The 13,355-nt window shown below is 43.1% G+C and overlaps 1 long non-coding RNA gene across 1 annotated transcript; it reads left to right on the top strand.

The window, feature by feature from the left end:
- Positions 1 to 5,785: 5,785 nt before the first annotated feature.
- LOC147153898 (uncharacterized) lies at positions 5,786 to 11,762 on the top strand. The gene is made up of 2 exons (XR_015087792.1): positions 5,786 to 6,078; positions 8,276 to 11,762. It is a non-coding gene; the product is annotated as an uncharacterized LOC147153898 (long non-coding RNA).
- The last annotated feature ends 1,593 nt before the right edge of the window (positions 11,763 to 13,355 follow it).

Genomic DNA, 13,355 nt, shown 5'->3' with positions numbered 1-13,355 from the left:
GCAAAATGTTCGAGTGTGTGTGCGCGCCTCCTGCAAAGTGTTTGCGGGATCAATTTTCAGCATCTCTCCAGCTGGAAGAGGTGAGCGACCTCAAAGGTGTTTATGCTGTTTTGAAAGCTGCATTTGGTACAGTGGGTTTTTTTCTCGAAGAACATTGTGACGTTATTGGCATTTACAATTTGTAATATACTGTGTTCCAACACCTGTGTGTTTGTCTAGGGTCACTCTCCAAACACATTGGAAATATCATGGAAAACTGCAGTGAGGAAGATGGTGCGACAGGTTTGTGAATAAACCAAGCCTCGCATGTACTAAACAGCAATTACAGTGCACACATAAGTTAAAAAATAAATAAACACACACACACACACATGATTGGATCATAGCCTCAGGTCTTTGTACTTGCGCACATACAGGAAGTAATGAACAGGTGATGGTCTACCTTGGTAACTGGTCCCAGTGGGACGCCTCCTGGCTGTGTGTTCACCTGAACCCCCCATTCCAACCCCCGGAGAGTCTTTATCTCACAAACACATCTTGTGTCATTAGTGGGACCTGCTGTTACCCTGTAGACAGGCCCTATGATGCACTGGATGTGCTGTACACGCACATGACACGTTGAGACTTAGTATCAAACAGTAAGAAATGTTCTTTTTATGAAGTAGACTGCAGTATAATGTAGATGAAACATAGTTAGGATGATCATGAAAAGTTGACATAGCCAGAGCTGGGCATTTTACAAAAAAATTTGCAGTCCGTTTATTGCCTTCCGCCTACAGCCGGGGTATCCTTCCACCGTCTGTTTTTCTGTCATTTTGTCAGACCGGACCAAATAGTAATCGCCTACAGGGCGGTCCAGCTATCTTTTTAAACGGGCTTAGCTTATCTGACTACCAACTTCAACAAACCACCACTAGCGCCCTGCATCAGCTCTGGAGTTAGCAAACAAATATGAAACTGCAAATTAGCCATCCATTTTCTAGACCACTTGCCCTTGTTAGCCCTCAGGCTGTTTAGGCTGCAGTTTAGGGCATTACAGAAAGAGCACAAAAATCTCTTCCACAGAAAAATATTGCGCAGTGGTAAGTTTGCAAATGGTGACTAAAGAATAGGCGGGGTTTAGTGTACACTGCTTTCAGGACAAATCATAGCATTTTCCGTGCCTTTTTTTGTCATTGTTTTCGGTCTTATTTTAGCATAGACAAACCTCATATAAAGGGAACTCTTCACAAATGTATGATCAAGTAAATGAATATGTATTTGCCCCCGCTGCGGAAGTCATTGTTACTTGTACCTCATGCTCGCGCTTTAGTAAACACGTTAAGCTTTGAGCTAATTACAGTCTTTTGAGGAGCCAGGTGGGCAGGTGTGTTTGGAGATGGTACGCAGGGTCGGAGTACTTGACAATGCCTTCAACTGAACACACACAAACCATTTAAAGCCTTACAATGCTAAATGTGCCCGAGAGGCAGTAGGACTTGTCTTGCTGTTTATATTTGGGCACAATAAACGATGACCTTTAGACAGCATTTACACACATTTCCCTAACAAACCGCCGCGTCTCTCCTGTGAGCGTGTGAAACTCGAGCAGCGTCAGCGGCTTTTGGGAGTCGCTGCTTGGGACAGTTTGTGTGCGTGTCTGCACTTGGAGAGGTGCAAGAAAACGTGAAATTCTTTTTGTCTGTTCCAATGAATCATGTCAAGCAATTAAGTTTCTCCATTTGATTGTATTGTGGGGGAAACCATCAATATTTAACATGTGTATACAATGTGAGTCAATATCTATGAAGTAAGAAGAAAGAGTCCTTGCATCATATTGACATCTTATATTTTGACTATGGATATATAAGGAAAGCAAAGTATTATAAAACACCACTTCGGATGATGCAGTACAATATAACTTAATTAACAAGTAATTGGTAAAATGAATACCTCTCTGACAGTGATGATCACCAGTACTAAGTCTAATTATGTCAGATTGCCAAAGCAATTGCTCACACCGGACTTTAAAGAGTCAACTGTTGACCCATTTAAACTGTTGCTAACCAAAACAGCAGCGCTTACTGAGGCACTTTTTCAAAAGTGTAAAGAGTTCTGGTACAATCTTGAAATATGTGGCAGTCTTTAATGAATATTAGCTTTTCAGTAAGCTTACTTGCGTCTCTAAAATCTTGTGGACAAATCTCGCTATGCAGTTTGGTTCAGCGAAATGTAGCATCTGTTGCCGGTGCAGCCGCCCTTTTATTTCCATTCACTTAAATGGGAAAAATGGCTTCATTTTGCAATCATTTTGGCCCGTTACCAAAGTTTCGGAACAATTCAGTTTATGAACGGAGGCACCATATTTCAAACTAAATACTAACCATACAATGCATTTCCGTTCTTTTAATTTTTTTTTTTTTTGGTAGAAATTTTATTTAAAAAAATGTTGAATATGAATGTGCAGTTTGACCTGAAACCAGCCAGTGAGTTCAACAGGTGTGTTGTGGAATAGGATGCAGCAATAATTGGTATACTTCAATCTGCTTTTCTATGGTAACTGCCCCACTAGACACGTTATACCACAGGACTGCACCATTTACACACACGCACACACACGCACACACACACACACACACACACACACACACAAGCACAGAGAGGCTGAATCCTGAGGGCCCAATTAGACAATGCTGGTGGCAGGAGGCAAGTCAGGGCAGGGCCGAGGCAGCCGGACCGCTTGTGCTCACTCTTCTCCCTTGTTGATTCTCTGTCACTGGGATCAGACAGGATGCTTGCATCTCAAAGCTCAAAAGTGAGTTTTTTGTTGTTATGCATAAATTGTCACAAAAAATGTACTTGCTTTTGTGTGAAATTTTAAGAAGAACTTAAAATGCATTTGACCGTGCCTAAACGTTTGAACGCACATTTTCAACCGGGCAGTGTTTCTGTATTTTTTTGCAACTTGCTTTTGTGTAACAGGGACTTGATCAGCAAAACTCACTAGAATGTGTTTTTCTTTTTCATTTCCAAGGACGTCCTCTTGTGTGCCTTTCTGTGAGTCTTCCAGTTTCTCTATTTCTATATTCTCTATCCTGGTGATGGAACCCTGTGACAGTATTAGCTCAATGCCCACTTCTGAGAACCTCCTGTTTGAATTCTGTTGATCACGTTTTTGGTGTACTCTCGGTCTCACAATGTCAAAACAGCATGATGAAGAGGACTCTATAAATGTCAATTGTAATCAAACAAGGTAATGTAATGGTCATTTCATGTATCAAACACCTGTTGTGAATTTTGCCTTTCAGCTCCTTGTTAGAGAACAGTAAGTTGCAAAGAGAAGTGCACATCGTCACATTATTGTCCATTTTAGCTTCATCCTGAAATCTCACCCGCTAACTTTTTGTGAATAGTGTATGTTTTTGTTTCAGGTGCCAATAACCCAAAATAATGAAACTTGTGATTAACTTCGAACAAATCAAATTAATCATAAGTACCACTGGAATCCCAAAGACTTCGCGGGAGACAATTTAGACGACAATTTGACAGGGATTCGTCCACACGACGTATCATTGTTTGCTTCAGAGATAAGCCTGAAGCAGGTGGAACTGTTCAAGATGTCCATAAGCAACATTCTAATCTAGAAGACCTTGGACATTCACCAGCCTCACGATAGAAGAGTGACTGGTTGAAGTGCTCCTCCAATCCCCAAACAAATCCATACAACAGAGGTAGGAATCCCAAAATCGAGGCAAGCCCATTGGAAAAGCTACGCTAACAAGTTAAGCTAACAAGTTACGCTAACATTAAGTCATGGTCATAATGAAGATACTTAAGCTTGTACAGTTTTCATACTTCCAATAACACCTCCTGACCAATTGTCTTTCTTTTGAGTTTGCCATTATTTAGGGTCAATTCATACCTGAAACAAAAATATATGAATAATAGGCAGAGTGAAACAATTTAGAGGGAAACTCTGTCTGTAACGACTTCCATACATCTAGTGTGCATACAGACGTTGCTGGCCCGATGGTGATGTAGGCAGCAAGCTAATTGTCTGGAGACTAGCAAGCCGATCGGTGTAATGAAGGCCCTTTTAAACGTCACACCTGGGCAAAGTCCTCCAATTTCCTCTAAGACAATGTGAATCTCTGTAATTATCCTGCCGGTTTCTGAGCAGAAGGGCAGGAAGGAGGCAGGTGTCGAAGACAACAGAAAGGTGTATTTGACGAGCCAAATAGCTTTCCATGTCTGCTTCCCATCTTTCGGTAGCTTATCAAAACTTGTAAATGCACTGTGCTTTGTGTTTGAAAGGTAGAGAATGTCTTTGGGTGGAGAGCTCAGCGACTTTCGTTATTTGCGCTTTTGCGAACAAATCCATGCAAGCAAATGCAATCATTATGTTTGCGTTCCATTTGCAAGTGATGCTTCCGACCTGCTGACTGATGTCCTTGCATCCTGCCTTGCGTGACCGGCTGGCCAGATAGCCATCAGTAGCCAAATAAGTTGAGGTCAGTCTCCCATGCGTCACCCCTCTCCTCATTTGCAATCCAAATGGAATCCCAAACAAAAGCAAACCTTTTGGAGCACAGCAATTGACTAAACCGCCCTCTTTAGAGAGGCCGAACTCCTCACAGGATTGTCTTGGCAGAGGGGAAAAAGTGTTAATCGGTTACCTATAATTGTCTACTTTGTTCAAGTATTTTTCCTGCAGTCGATTTCACATTCATTAAATTGGCCTTTTGTTGACTTGAAGTAAGTACAAAGGGCTTTGCATTGTCACATGTTTATGGGAGCCTAGCCCGCAGAATCACGTACGCTGTCAAAAATCCGTTGGTGCGTATTTTACTGTCGTTTGCGTCACTGTTGGGACTGTTTGTTTAACTGCGTACAGGCAATCACCTTCCACATTTGCCGGCGCAGTTCTGCTGCAAGCCGTGCCACACCCCATCGCTGAAACCGGATATGGTTCTGCTATTGTGCTTATTGTTCGGAGACTAATCCTGACAATTACACCTCGAGACCGAAAGTGGCTGCCTTGCCCCGCATCCAGCCAAGCCCTGCCGAGGTTTTGGATTTGGCCTCTGTTTGCCCCTGGGGCCTAAAAGTACACCCCCCGCCCGCCACTATCCTTTTGTTGGCGGGCGCTCCCCCACCTCTAAATGCTCAAACTGACCTCAAACCTCTGGTGTATTTTTTTTTTTTCAACTTTTACTCACCTGCGCTGTGTTCACCTGTTGTTCCCGCTTTGCTTATTGTTGGGACAGAAAAAAAAAAAAGGTGTGTGGACACAAAGAGAGGCAGTTCATGAGAGCAAAGGGCAGGTATTTCAGGTTGCGGCCGACTTTGACAGCAAAAATGAAGGCTAAGGTTTTAACGTGATGACACCGTAATAAAAGCCACATTGAAAATGTGAGTTTTGCCATGCGCTTGGACGGTTTGCCACTCTACCGGTCGCGTTTGCGTATAACAGAGGAAGTAGTTCCCACAAAGCCTGAGCTGACATCATAAAAAACACAAGAAGGTACCTGGGGGTTAATGGAGGTTGGGGGGTAGGTAAGCGAACCGGTGAGGTGAGAGTCAGAGGGCGGCGGTGGGCGGGGGGTTGGGGTGTGTGGGGAAATCTGTTCTTGGCTGCCATTTGCTGAGACATTGCATCGGACACACCTGTAAGCGCCAGGGGCCGAAGAGATTGGCTGCAACCTGAAAATTACACCTGCGGGGGGAAAGGGGAGGAGGGGGGAGCCGGGCTACATGTAAACCAAGCCCTTTACAAATTCCGCCTCTGTCTTCTGGAGGATCTTAACAGTCGAACACCGCCGAAGAGAAGAGAACACCGGGAAAGAAAGAACTTCTGCTTGGGCACCAGGAAGATAACCGATGCGCTTTTCTTCCGGGGTTTGGCTTTTCCTCTGACATCATGCAGGCTACCGTCTACCTGAAAGGAGGGACATCTTACTCCTTCTAACCGCCATGCCAGTGTCCTTCAGCGAGAGCAGGAAGGAGGAGGACTAGCCAATGAGGCGTCATGAGCCCCCGACACAATGATGCCTCTTGTATTGGGTTTCTGGCTCGGTGACCACACCTGGGAAAGGCTGGGTAAATTCACGAATGTGATCCCTTCTTTGTCTTCATTGTCCGTTTCTTAAGACGCACGCTGCGGTCCCAACCTGTTGCTCAGCGACGCCGTTTGTTCAAACTTTTTGGGACGTTTGGTAGTCCAGCTAAGATCGGGAGACGCGTTAGCAATTGTGCGCGGATAAAGCGTTAGCTTTCGGTGGGGGGGGGGGGTTTCGGTGGATACGCCAAAATGACACGTATCAAATTCCGGCTCCATTTAAGCAGAAAGAAAGACTCGGAAACAATAGAAGCCAACGTTCAGTCCTAAACTGGATAGACCAGTTGGGGCAGGTAAAGGCAAACTGCCAGACTTGTCAAAGGACGTGAAGACAGAAGCGGACTCCTTCTCTTAGATCATACAACCTCCTGCGCATGGAAACAACAAGACGAATGACGGTATGAAAAGGTTTCACTCGTAATCTCCCTGCAACAGACAATTAGCCTTAGCTTGCGCGGATACGCAATGTATAAGTAGATTATGTAACTCGTCACGCAACTTTTCTCGACAACCTGTTGAACCGACTCGAGTTTTCTTCGGAGGTTCTCTCGTCGCTTTCCTTTTCGTTTTTTTACAAGTCTTAGCAGTGGCTGTTTTAAAAGAGGAAGTGGATGTGCGCCCGGCGCAAAATGTCTGCTGCTCTGTTCTCTTTGCCTCTCAAGGTTCATTTGCGAGCTTAAGACAAACAGTGGCGTCGTCCTTATTCAAGTGGGGAATTTCCACCACAGAGCGGTTATACATTATGGAGTCCTCCCGTGCGCTCGTAAGGTAGATTTATTGAGACCAGTGCCACACAAGTCTAGGAAGCAAGACGGCAAAATGGAGGGAAAATGTCGACCGCGTCCGCTGTACAGCGGAGGCTGCAGACTGAGGTGGAAGATTGTGATTGGTGGATAGTTCATTTCTTTCATACACCTGAAAAGCTGCAGGTCACATGGGAGCCTCTCGCGCCAGGGGGAAAAGAAAAAAAAAAAAAACATGTTTCAAAAGTCAAGTTGAATAATTTCAAGTCTGAGCTTTGCATGGGCTTGAGACTGAAGTGGAGTTTTCGGGCTTTTCATGTTTTATGTTGAGTAATTACCATCAAGGAAGCAGTTTGATTTACCTGATTGGGGGAGGGGGGGGGGCTTTCACTGTAATATGGGATGGCACCATTTTAAATGAGGGGTGCCATGACATCTAGGTAGTAGATAATATAATAGTGATTAGACTTATTTACACTTTTTTTTCATCAAAATTTGAAAAACATTCCTTGAACACAAACCCCCTCCAATCCATTATCTTAGTTGGGGGAGGGGGGGCTTTCACTGTAATATGGGATGGCACCATTTTAAATGAGGGGTGCCTTGACATCTAGGTAGTAGATAATATAATAGTGATTACTTATTTACACTTTTTTTTTCATCAAAATTTGAAAAACATTCCTTGAACACAAACCCCCTCCAATCCATAATCTTTTTCGTTGAGGGAGGCGGGGCTTTCACTGTAATATGGGATGGCACCATTTTAAATGAGGGGTGCCTTGACATCTAGGTAGTAGATAATATAATAGTGATTAGACTTATTTACACTTTTTTTTTCATCAAAATTTGAAAAACATTCCTTGAACACAAACCCCCTCCAATCGATAATTTTAGTAAATGAATCGATTACTCTAAACAAATAAAAGAGCAAGGTGGAGAAAGTGCAAAAGATGAAGGAGCAACCGGGATATAAGGATATCATTTTACATTTGGGATGCAAAGCGTTATCAGGGTTGAAACGTCTCGGTTAGCAGGTTGCTCCTCGGCGTGTGTGGAGGCCGAGATAAGGTCCGCACTTAAGTAAAGTTTGGGGTTTCCTTTCCATTGTTTTCCCACAAAGACGGCGACTATTGATTAAGGGCCAGGCCAGTTCACCTATCGGGTTGTTCACTTCACAGCGGACTCACATTCCAGCACAGAGGGCAGAGTTACCTGATCACGCCTCACTTCCAGCAAGCGAAAAAGCGTGGGCAGCCACGAGCGCTTACAACTCCCACCGCGCTGCGCCATGTTGTACAATAGGACCAACTTTTGCCAATGAGCACAAGTTTAGTGGACGCGAGGGCGGGCTCGTTTCTTTGACCAGGTACTGTAAGCTTTGTCTAATCTTTTTCACACCCTTTCTTTTCTCCCTCTCCCTTCTTGTCGTCCTCAGAGGGCCCGCGGCGCCGGTTTATAATGCTGATGATTAACTAAATAGAGTCTGGGAGAGCAGGTCTGCTCGGCTTTCTCACTTGGTTGGGGCCTGGCTGACCGCGAGGAAGACGGGAGCGTTCTCAGGCGGCAGGCTGGTCTGCACATTCAAGACCTTTCGTCTCTTTCTTTTTCAGCTCCTGCCTTCCAAACACTTTCTTGGGTTTGGTGGCATTCTTTGCTTGGGGTTCCCTTCAAGACGGTAAGATTACAGGTGCGTTCTCCATTTTGCCTCTCTCTCTTTCTCCCTTCCCCCTTCTCAACCCTGGGCTCAACTTTTGCCTTGCTTGCGGGGTGACGGAAAACCTTCCAATGTATCTTTAGCACACCTTTTTCTGTAATCAAGGGGGCGCAGCCGCTTTGGAAAGAGTTGTAACGAAGCAGGTCTCCAACAAGATTTTATTTTCTTCTCTTTTGTTGGAAAAAAAAAAAAAAACCTCCCAATTTCATGTAATTCAAGACAAAAGTACGTTTGATTAAGAGAGCAACTGCGTGGTCAGTACGTGGGCGAGCATTTTGGCACGGTGCACCTGTGAAGTAGCCGCATTATTCAGTAAAAGAGCGCCGTTTCAGTGACCTTCTGCATACAGGCTGGCCGCTCAGGTCGAGCTGAGCAACATTCCATCGGCCTTTCATCACTCCGCCAACACAAAGGCGACAGCATCAGAGGTCCACCGATGGGAAAAAAAAAAAAAAAAAAAAAAAAACGACAACCCCTCATATTTTTTTGCTGTCAGTCAATGCCAGTTCAACTGTAACAAAAAGTTGTGACAAATGCAATTCACCTGAGCGGGTGATTGAGAAACAACGCCCAATGGCTTGACTTACTTTTAAGTCAGCTGTATTTTGTGTGAAATTACTAACTGCTGCGTATCGTGTGAAAAAGCAGCCCTTCCTCCCGTCGGTGCCGTGCCATAGCTTTAGACTAGTCAGAACAGGTTTGGGCAATCATTAACAACTTTTGTGGCCCAGTGTTCTGTGACAGCCCATGTGGGCTGTAGAGCACAACACAAGCCAAGTGGATGGTCCCGCTCGTCCGACGCAGCCACGATATGTTTGCTCAACAAGCGGTTGCGCTTTGCTAAATAAGTAGTGTACATTGTTTGAATTAGAACAAGTGCTTTGTGCCTCTGGGCTGCACTTCAAACTTCCATTGAACAGTCACCTGTTTTAGTAGCAGAATAGTGAAAAACTTAGTAATTACCGCCTTAAAAATTATGATATTTGCGCATATTGATAGATAATACTGTAAATATTCATGATTTCAAACTCTTTTTACATTACCCCTAAAAATAAATGGCTGACAGATGATTTTTTGGGGGGGAAAAAAAGAACGCAAAGTGCATGTGTACATTTACATGCTGAAAAGACTCTCTACTTCTGCTAACAACCCAGGCTAAACTTAGCCCCTCGCCAACGTCCGAAACTTGTCTCTCAGTCAAGATGTGTCACTTCAAATTGTTGTTCCTTGGCACCATTGCACTACTTTCCTATCAGACAGGTTTTTGGCACCATTTTATGGCACAAAACAAACCCATTATCCCCAAAAAAATCTATAAATAAATTTGAATCGGGTATGCCTGATGTCACACATTTGTCCGTCCTCGGCAGGGATTTAGGATTGTCTTCATGGGTGATCGTCTCCATCTTACGAGGCAGCATTGGACTACATCTCTTTTTCTAATACTGCCTGGTAATGATGATGATAGTCATCTGCTCGCAGCAAGCGCACAAAAGATCCTTAACAGCGGCGACAGGGTTAGCGGCAACCGAGTGTTGAGCGGGCCGGAGAAGGAGGCTCTCAGGATCCATCTTACCGGGCAGTGCTGGATTGTACTACTGTTGTTCTAACACTGTCTGGTAACGATGTTTTCTGGGGGACCACAAACCAGCAGTCGCTCGCACGGTTGCCTAAACAAATCTTCTTTTGAAATCTACTAATGACTATTGGCTGCTGTCTGACTGATGTAAAGCATCGCGGGGGGGGGGGGGGGGGGATGTGAGCAAGAAGGCGGAAGAAGAAGAAGAAGAAGAAGAAGAATGGAATGCGCATGTGGGTTTAGAAAGGGCTGCTTGTCCGCCGTGTTTTGAATGCCAGGCCGTAGACATGTGATAGGCGAACGTAATACGATTCCGTCAGTAGCAAAAATGCGGTAAATGTGTAAGCCTGATAAGCATAACTGTGATGACAGCAGCGTGTTACTTTTGTGACATAACATGGATGCAGGCGCACATCCAACACACAAGCGTGTCCTCATTTTTTTTTTGAGATGGAAATAGTCACACTACATTAAAGTAAAGTTTCAAATGCCTCGTGGCATTAGCTTAAGAGGAGAGCTTCAGTGTTTTACTTCTTCTTTACTTACCTTCCTGCCCTTTTTTTCTTTTGGCTTTTGTGTCAACCCCACCCCACCGGCATAAAAGAATAGCAGGTCGTTGATTGTTCCACCGGTCGTGCAAGACGTTTTTTTTTCTTTTTTTTTTTTTTTTTCGCTGGTTGCCTATCATGAACAGCGCCGACCTTTGTGCTGCGTGGCAGCCATTGGTCCGACTGGCTGGGTTGTGTGGCGCATCATGAAACTGAGCTCACCTGAGCGTGAGAGCCTCTTGTTATTTCAGCTCACCAACGCGGAACATAAGAAGATACGCTATAATAACAGGCATGCGAACGTGTAAACTGGGAATTGAACATCCCCAAACAGAAGAGCTAGAGCGAACAGAAACCTTGCGTTGTGTGTTTAAGGAGGGAGAACGACCCCTCATACTAAACGCCGAGCCGCGCCTTTATGTACCCACTCAGCTCCATTACCAAGGCACCAAAAACACCCCACTCGTCACCGCTTTGTGACGCTGTAGAAAAAAGGGGAGGTTTGATGGCGTGCGGTGCTCGTGCGTGAAAGGGCCACAGAAAGAGGAACTTGTCAGGATTTCAGGCCGTTTTTTTCTGCACTGCTGCTTCCTCAGAGGTCACCCTGCCAGCCTATTGATAGGCGTCTTACCAGACATGGTTAGATGTAATTACTGGTGTCTAATACTGTCTGGTAATGCCGTCCATTAAACGGCATTGCCTTCCACTGTCTTCCTTCTGCTCTCTCGCTCTCGTGCCTCTTCACGTGTGCGCCTTCGCATACTTGACCGTGGAACTGTGATCCTTGCACTGGAAGAGTGATGAATGTCACCAGGATTCTTCCACGTGACTCAAGTCAAAGTTTAACTACACTCAACTCAGAATGTTATTAAGACTTGGGAATATTATTGTGACGGCATATATGAGGATGGATTTTGTCTGTGGAAAGATGTCCTCTATCCCGCTGTAACAGAATAGCTTCCGGGAACTTGGCTTTTCTCCATGTACAGTAGATAAATGCGGCGATGTGTGGCAATACTTTATGCGGGGGATAAAATACGTAATGTGAAAGAGCTTATTGAATAAATGAAATAAGAAGTGACTATGTGTCATTTGATTTATTATCTTTCTTCTATGTTCTGAACTCACTCGCAATGTATTCCTTCATTGTCGCACCCTTGCAGCAGTTCTGACGCTTTCTTCGGTGAGAGCGGAATGCCAGTTCCAGTCAGGTGTGGATCAGGTTACGCAGAACAGAGCTTCTTTTTAAAGCTGCCACCCCACCCCCAACTGACACTCCAGAAGCCAGGCTCTCATTGCTGTCCCACTCTGGGCTGCATCTCTATAATAATAATAATAATAATAATAATAATAATAATAATAATAATAATAATAATAATAACAATAACAATAATAACAATAACAACAACAACAATAACAATAATAACAACAATAATAATAATAATAATAATAATAATAATAATAATAATAATAATAATAATAATAATAATAATGATAATAATAAACCATAAAACAACTAACAAAAACAATCATTTTAATGTTAATAATACAAATGCAGAACGGTAATATCATCTTAAATTAACGGTCAAGTCATATCTGAACAAAATATTTTCTTGCCTTAAACATCTCCTCATGATGCTGGTCACATCTGCTAACATCAGCTACTTCTTTAGGTAAACAGATCATTCTGTTCACTCCTGAAATGAAATTACTAACAAAGACAGTATAAACAGTATTTGGTTCCGTTTTTCGTGTTTTGTGAAACCCTCCCGAAAAAAAAGACAGTGGCCATTATTTTAGGAAGGTGACAATATACATAAATACATACATAAGTACGAACAATATTACGACTACTACTACTACTCCTAATTATGATCAATTATTCAGACCAAATAATAATAAATGTATGGAAATTAATGTAGTAGTAATACAAAATAGTAATAATATAGAACTTATTAATGATAACACAATATTAAATTAGATTATTGATTTTATTTGTTGTATTATGGCTATTTTGTGGTTTGGATGTAAAATGCTTTGTTACAGTTTTAGCTGTTGCAAAATGCGTTATACAAATAAAATTGTATTGTATTGTATTGTAAAATTTGCTTTTCACCAGTGTTAATATAACAATAATAATCAAATTGACATCATGACCATAATGAAAGAAGCAATTTTAATAAAAGTAATCCAAAATAAATAATAATAACAAAAAAAAAATAGATTTATGATGATAATAATGGTGTGATTTCACTGGCAGGCCTCAGGCGCTGATTTCCAGATATTTAGTCATCATCCATTACCTTGTCTACTTCTCGTATTATCTAATCCGCTTTCTTACTATTAGTTTAGGTGTTGCTGAGACCATTTACGATTAAGATTTCAGTTGCAAAAAACAATCACTTTCAAAACAGCAGACGAGGGCAACTTTGAATACATTGCTTCCCGCCTTGTTGACATCACACGACTGGATGACATTCCTGTCTGGAGGAAAGCCTGCAGAGGATTCCTGAGCTGGTCTGTGCATGCTTGGAGCAGTCCAACCACACTCCTGCTCCGCGACCCTTACTGGCTGATGATGGAGAGGAACACACTCTGGGAGTACAGAAACACAAACATTTTATTAGCCTACTAGCATAATTCGATTCATTTTCGAATTTTTGCAAAAACAATT

Source organism: Filicampus tigris, chromosome 1 (genome assembly GCF_054856515.1).
Source record: "Filicampus tigris isolate MCC_2025a chromosome 1, RoL_Ftig_1.0, whole genome shotgun sequence".
Classification (NCBI taxonomy): domain Eukaryota; kingdom Metazoa; phylum Chordata; class Actinopteri; order Syngnathiformes; family Syngnathidae; genus Filicampus; species Filicampus tigris.
This window is presented reverse-complemented; position numbering and strand designations above follow the sequence as displayed.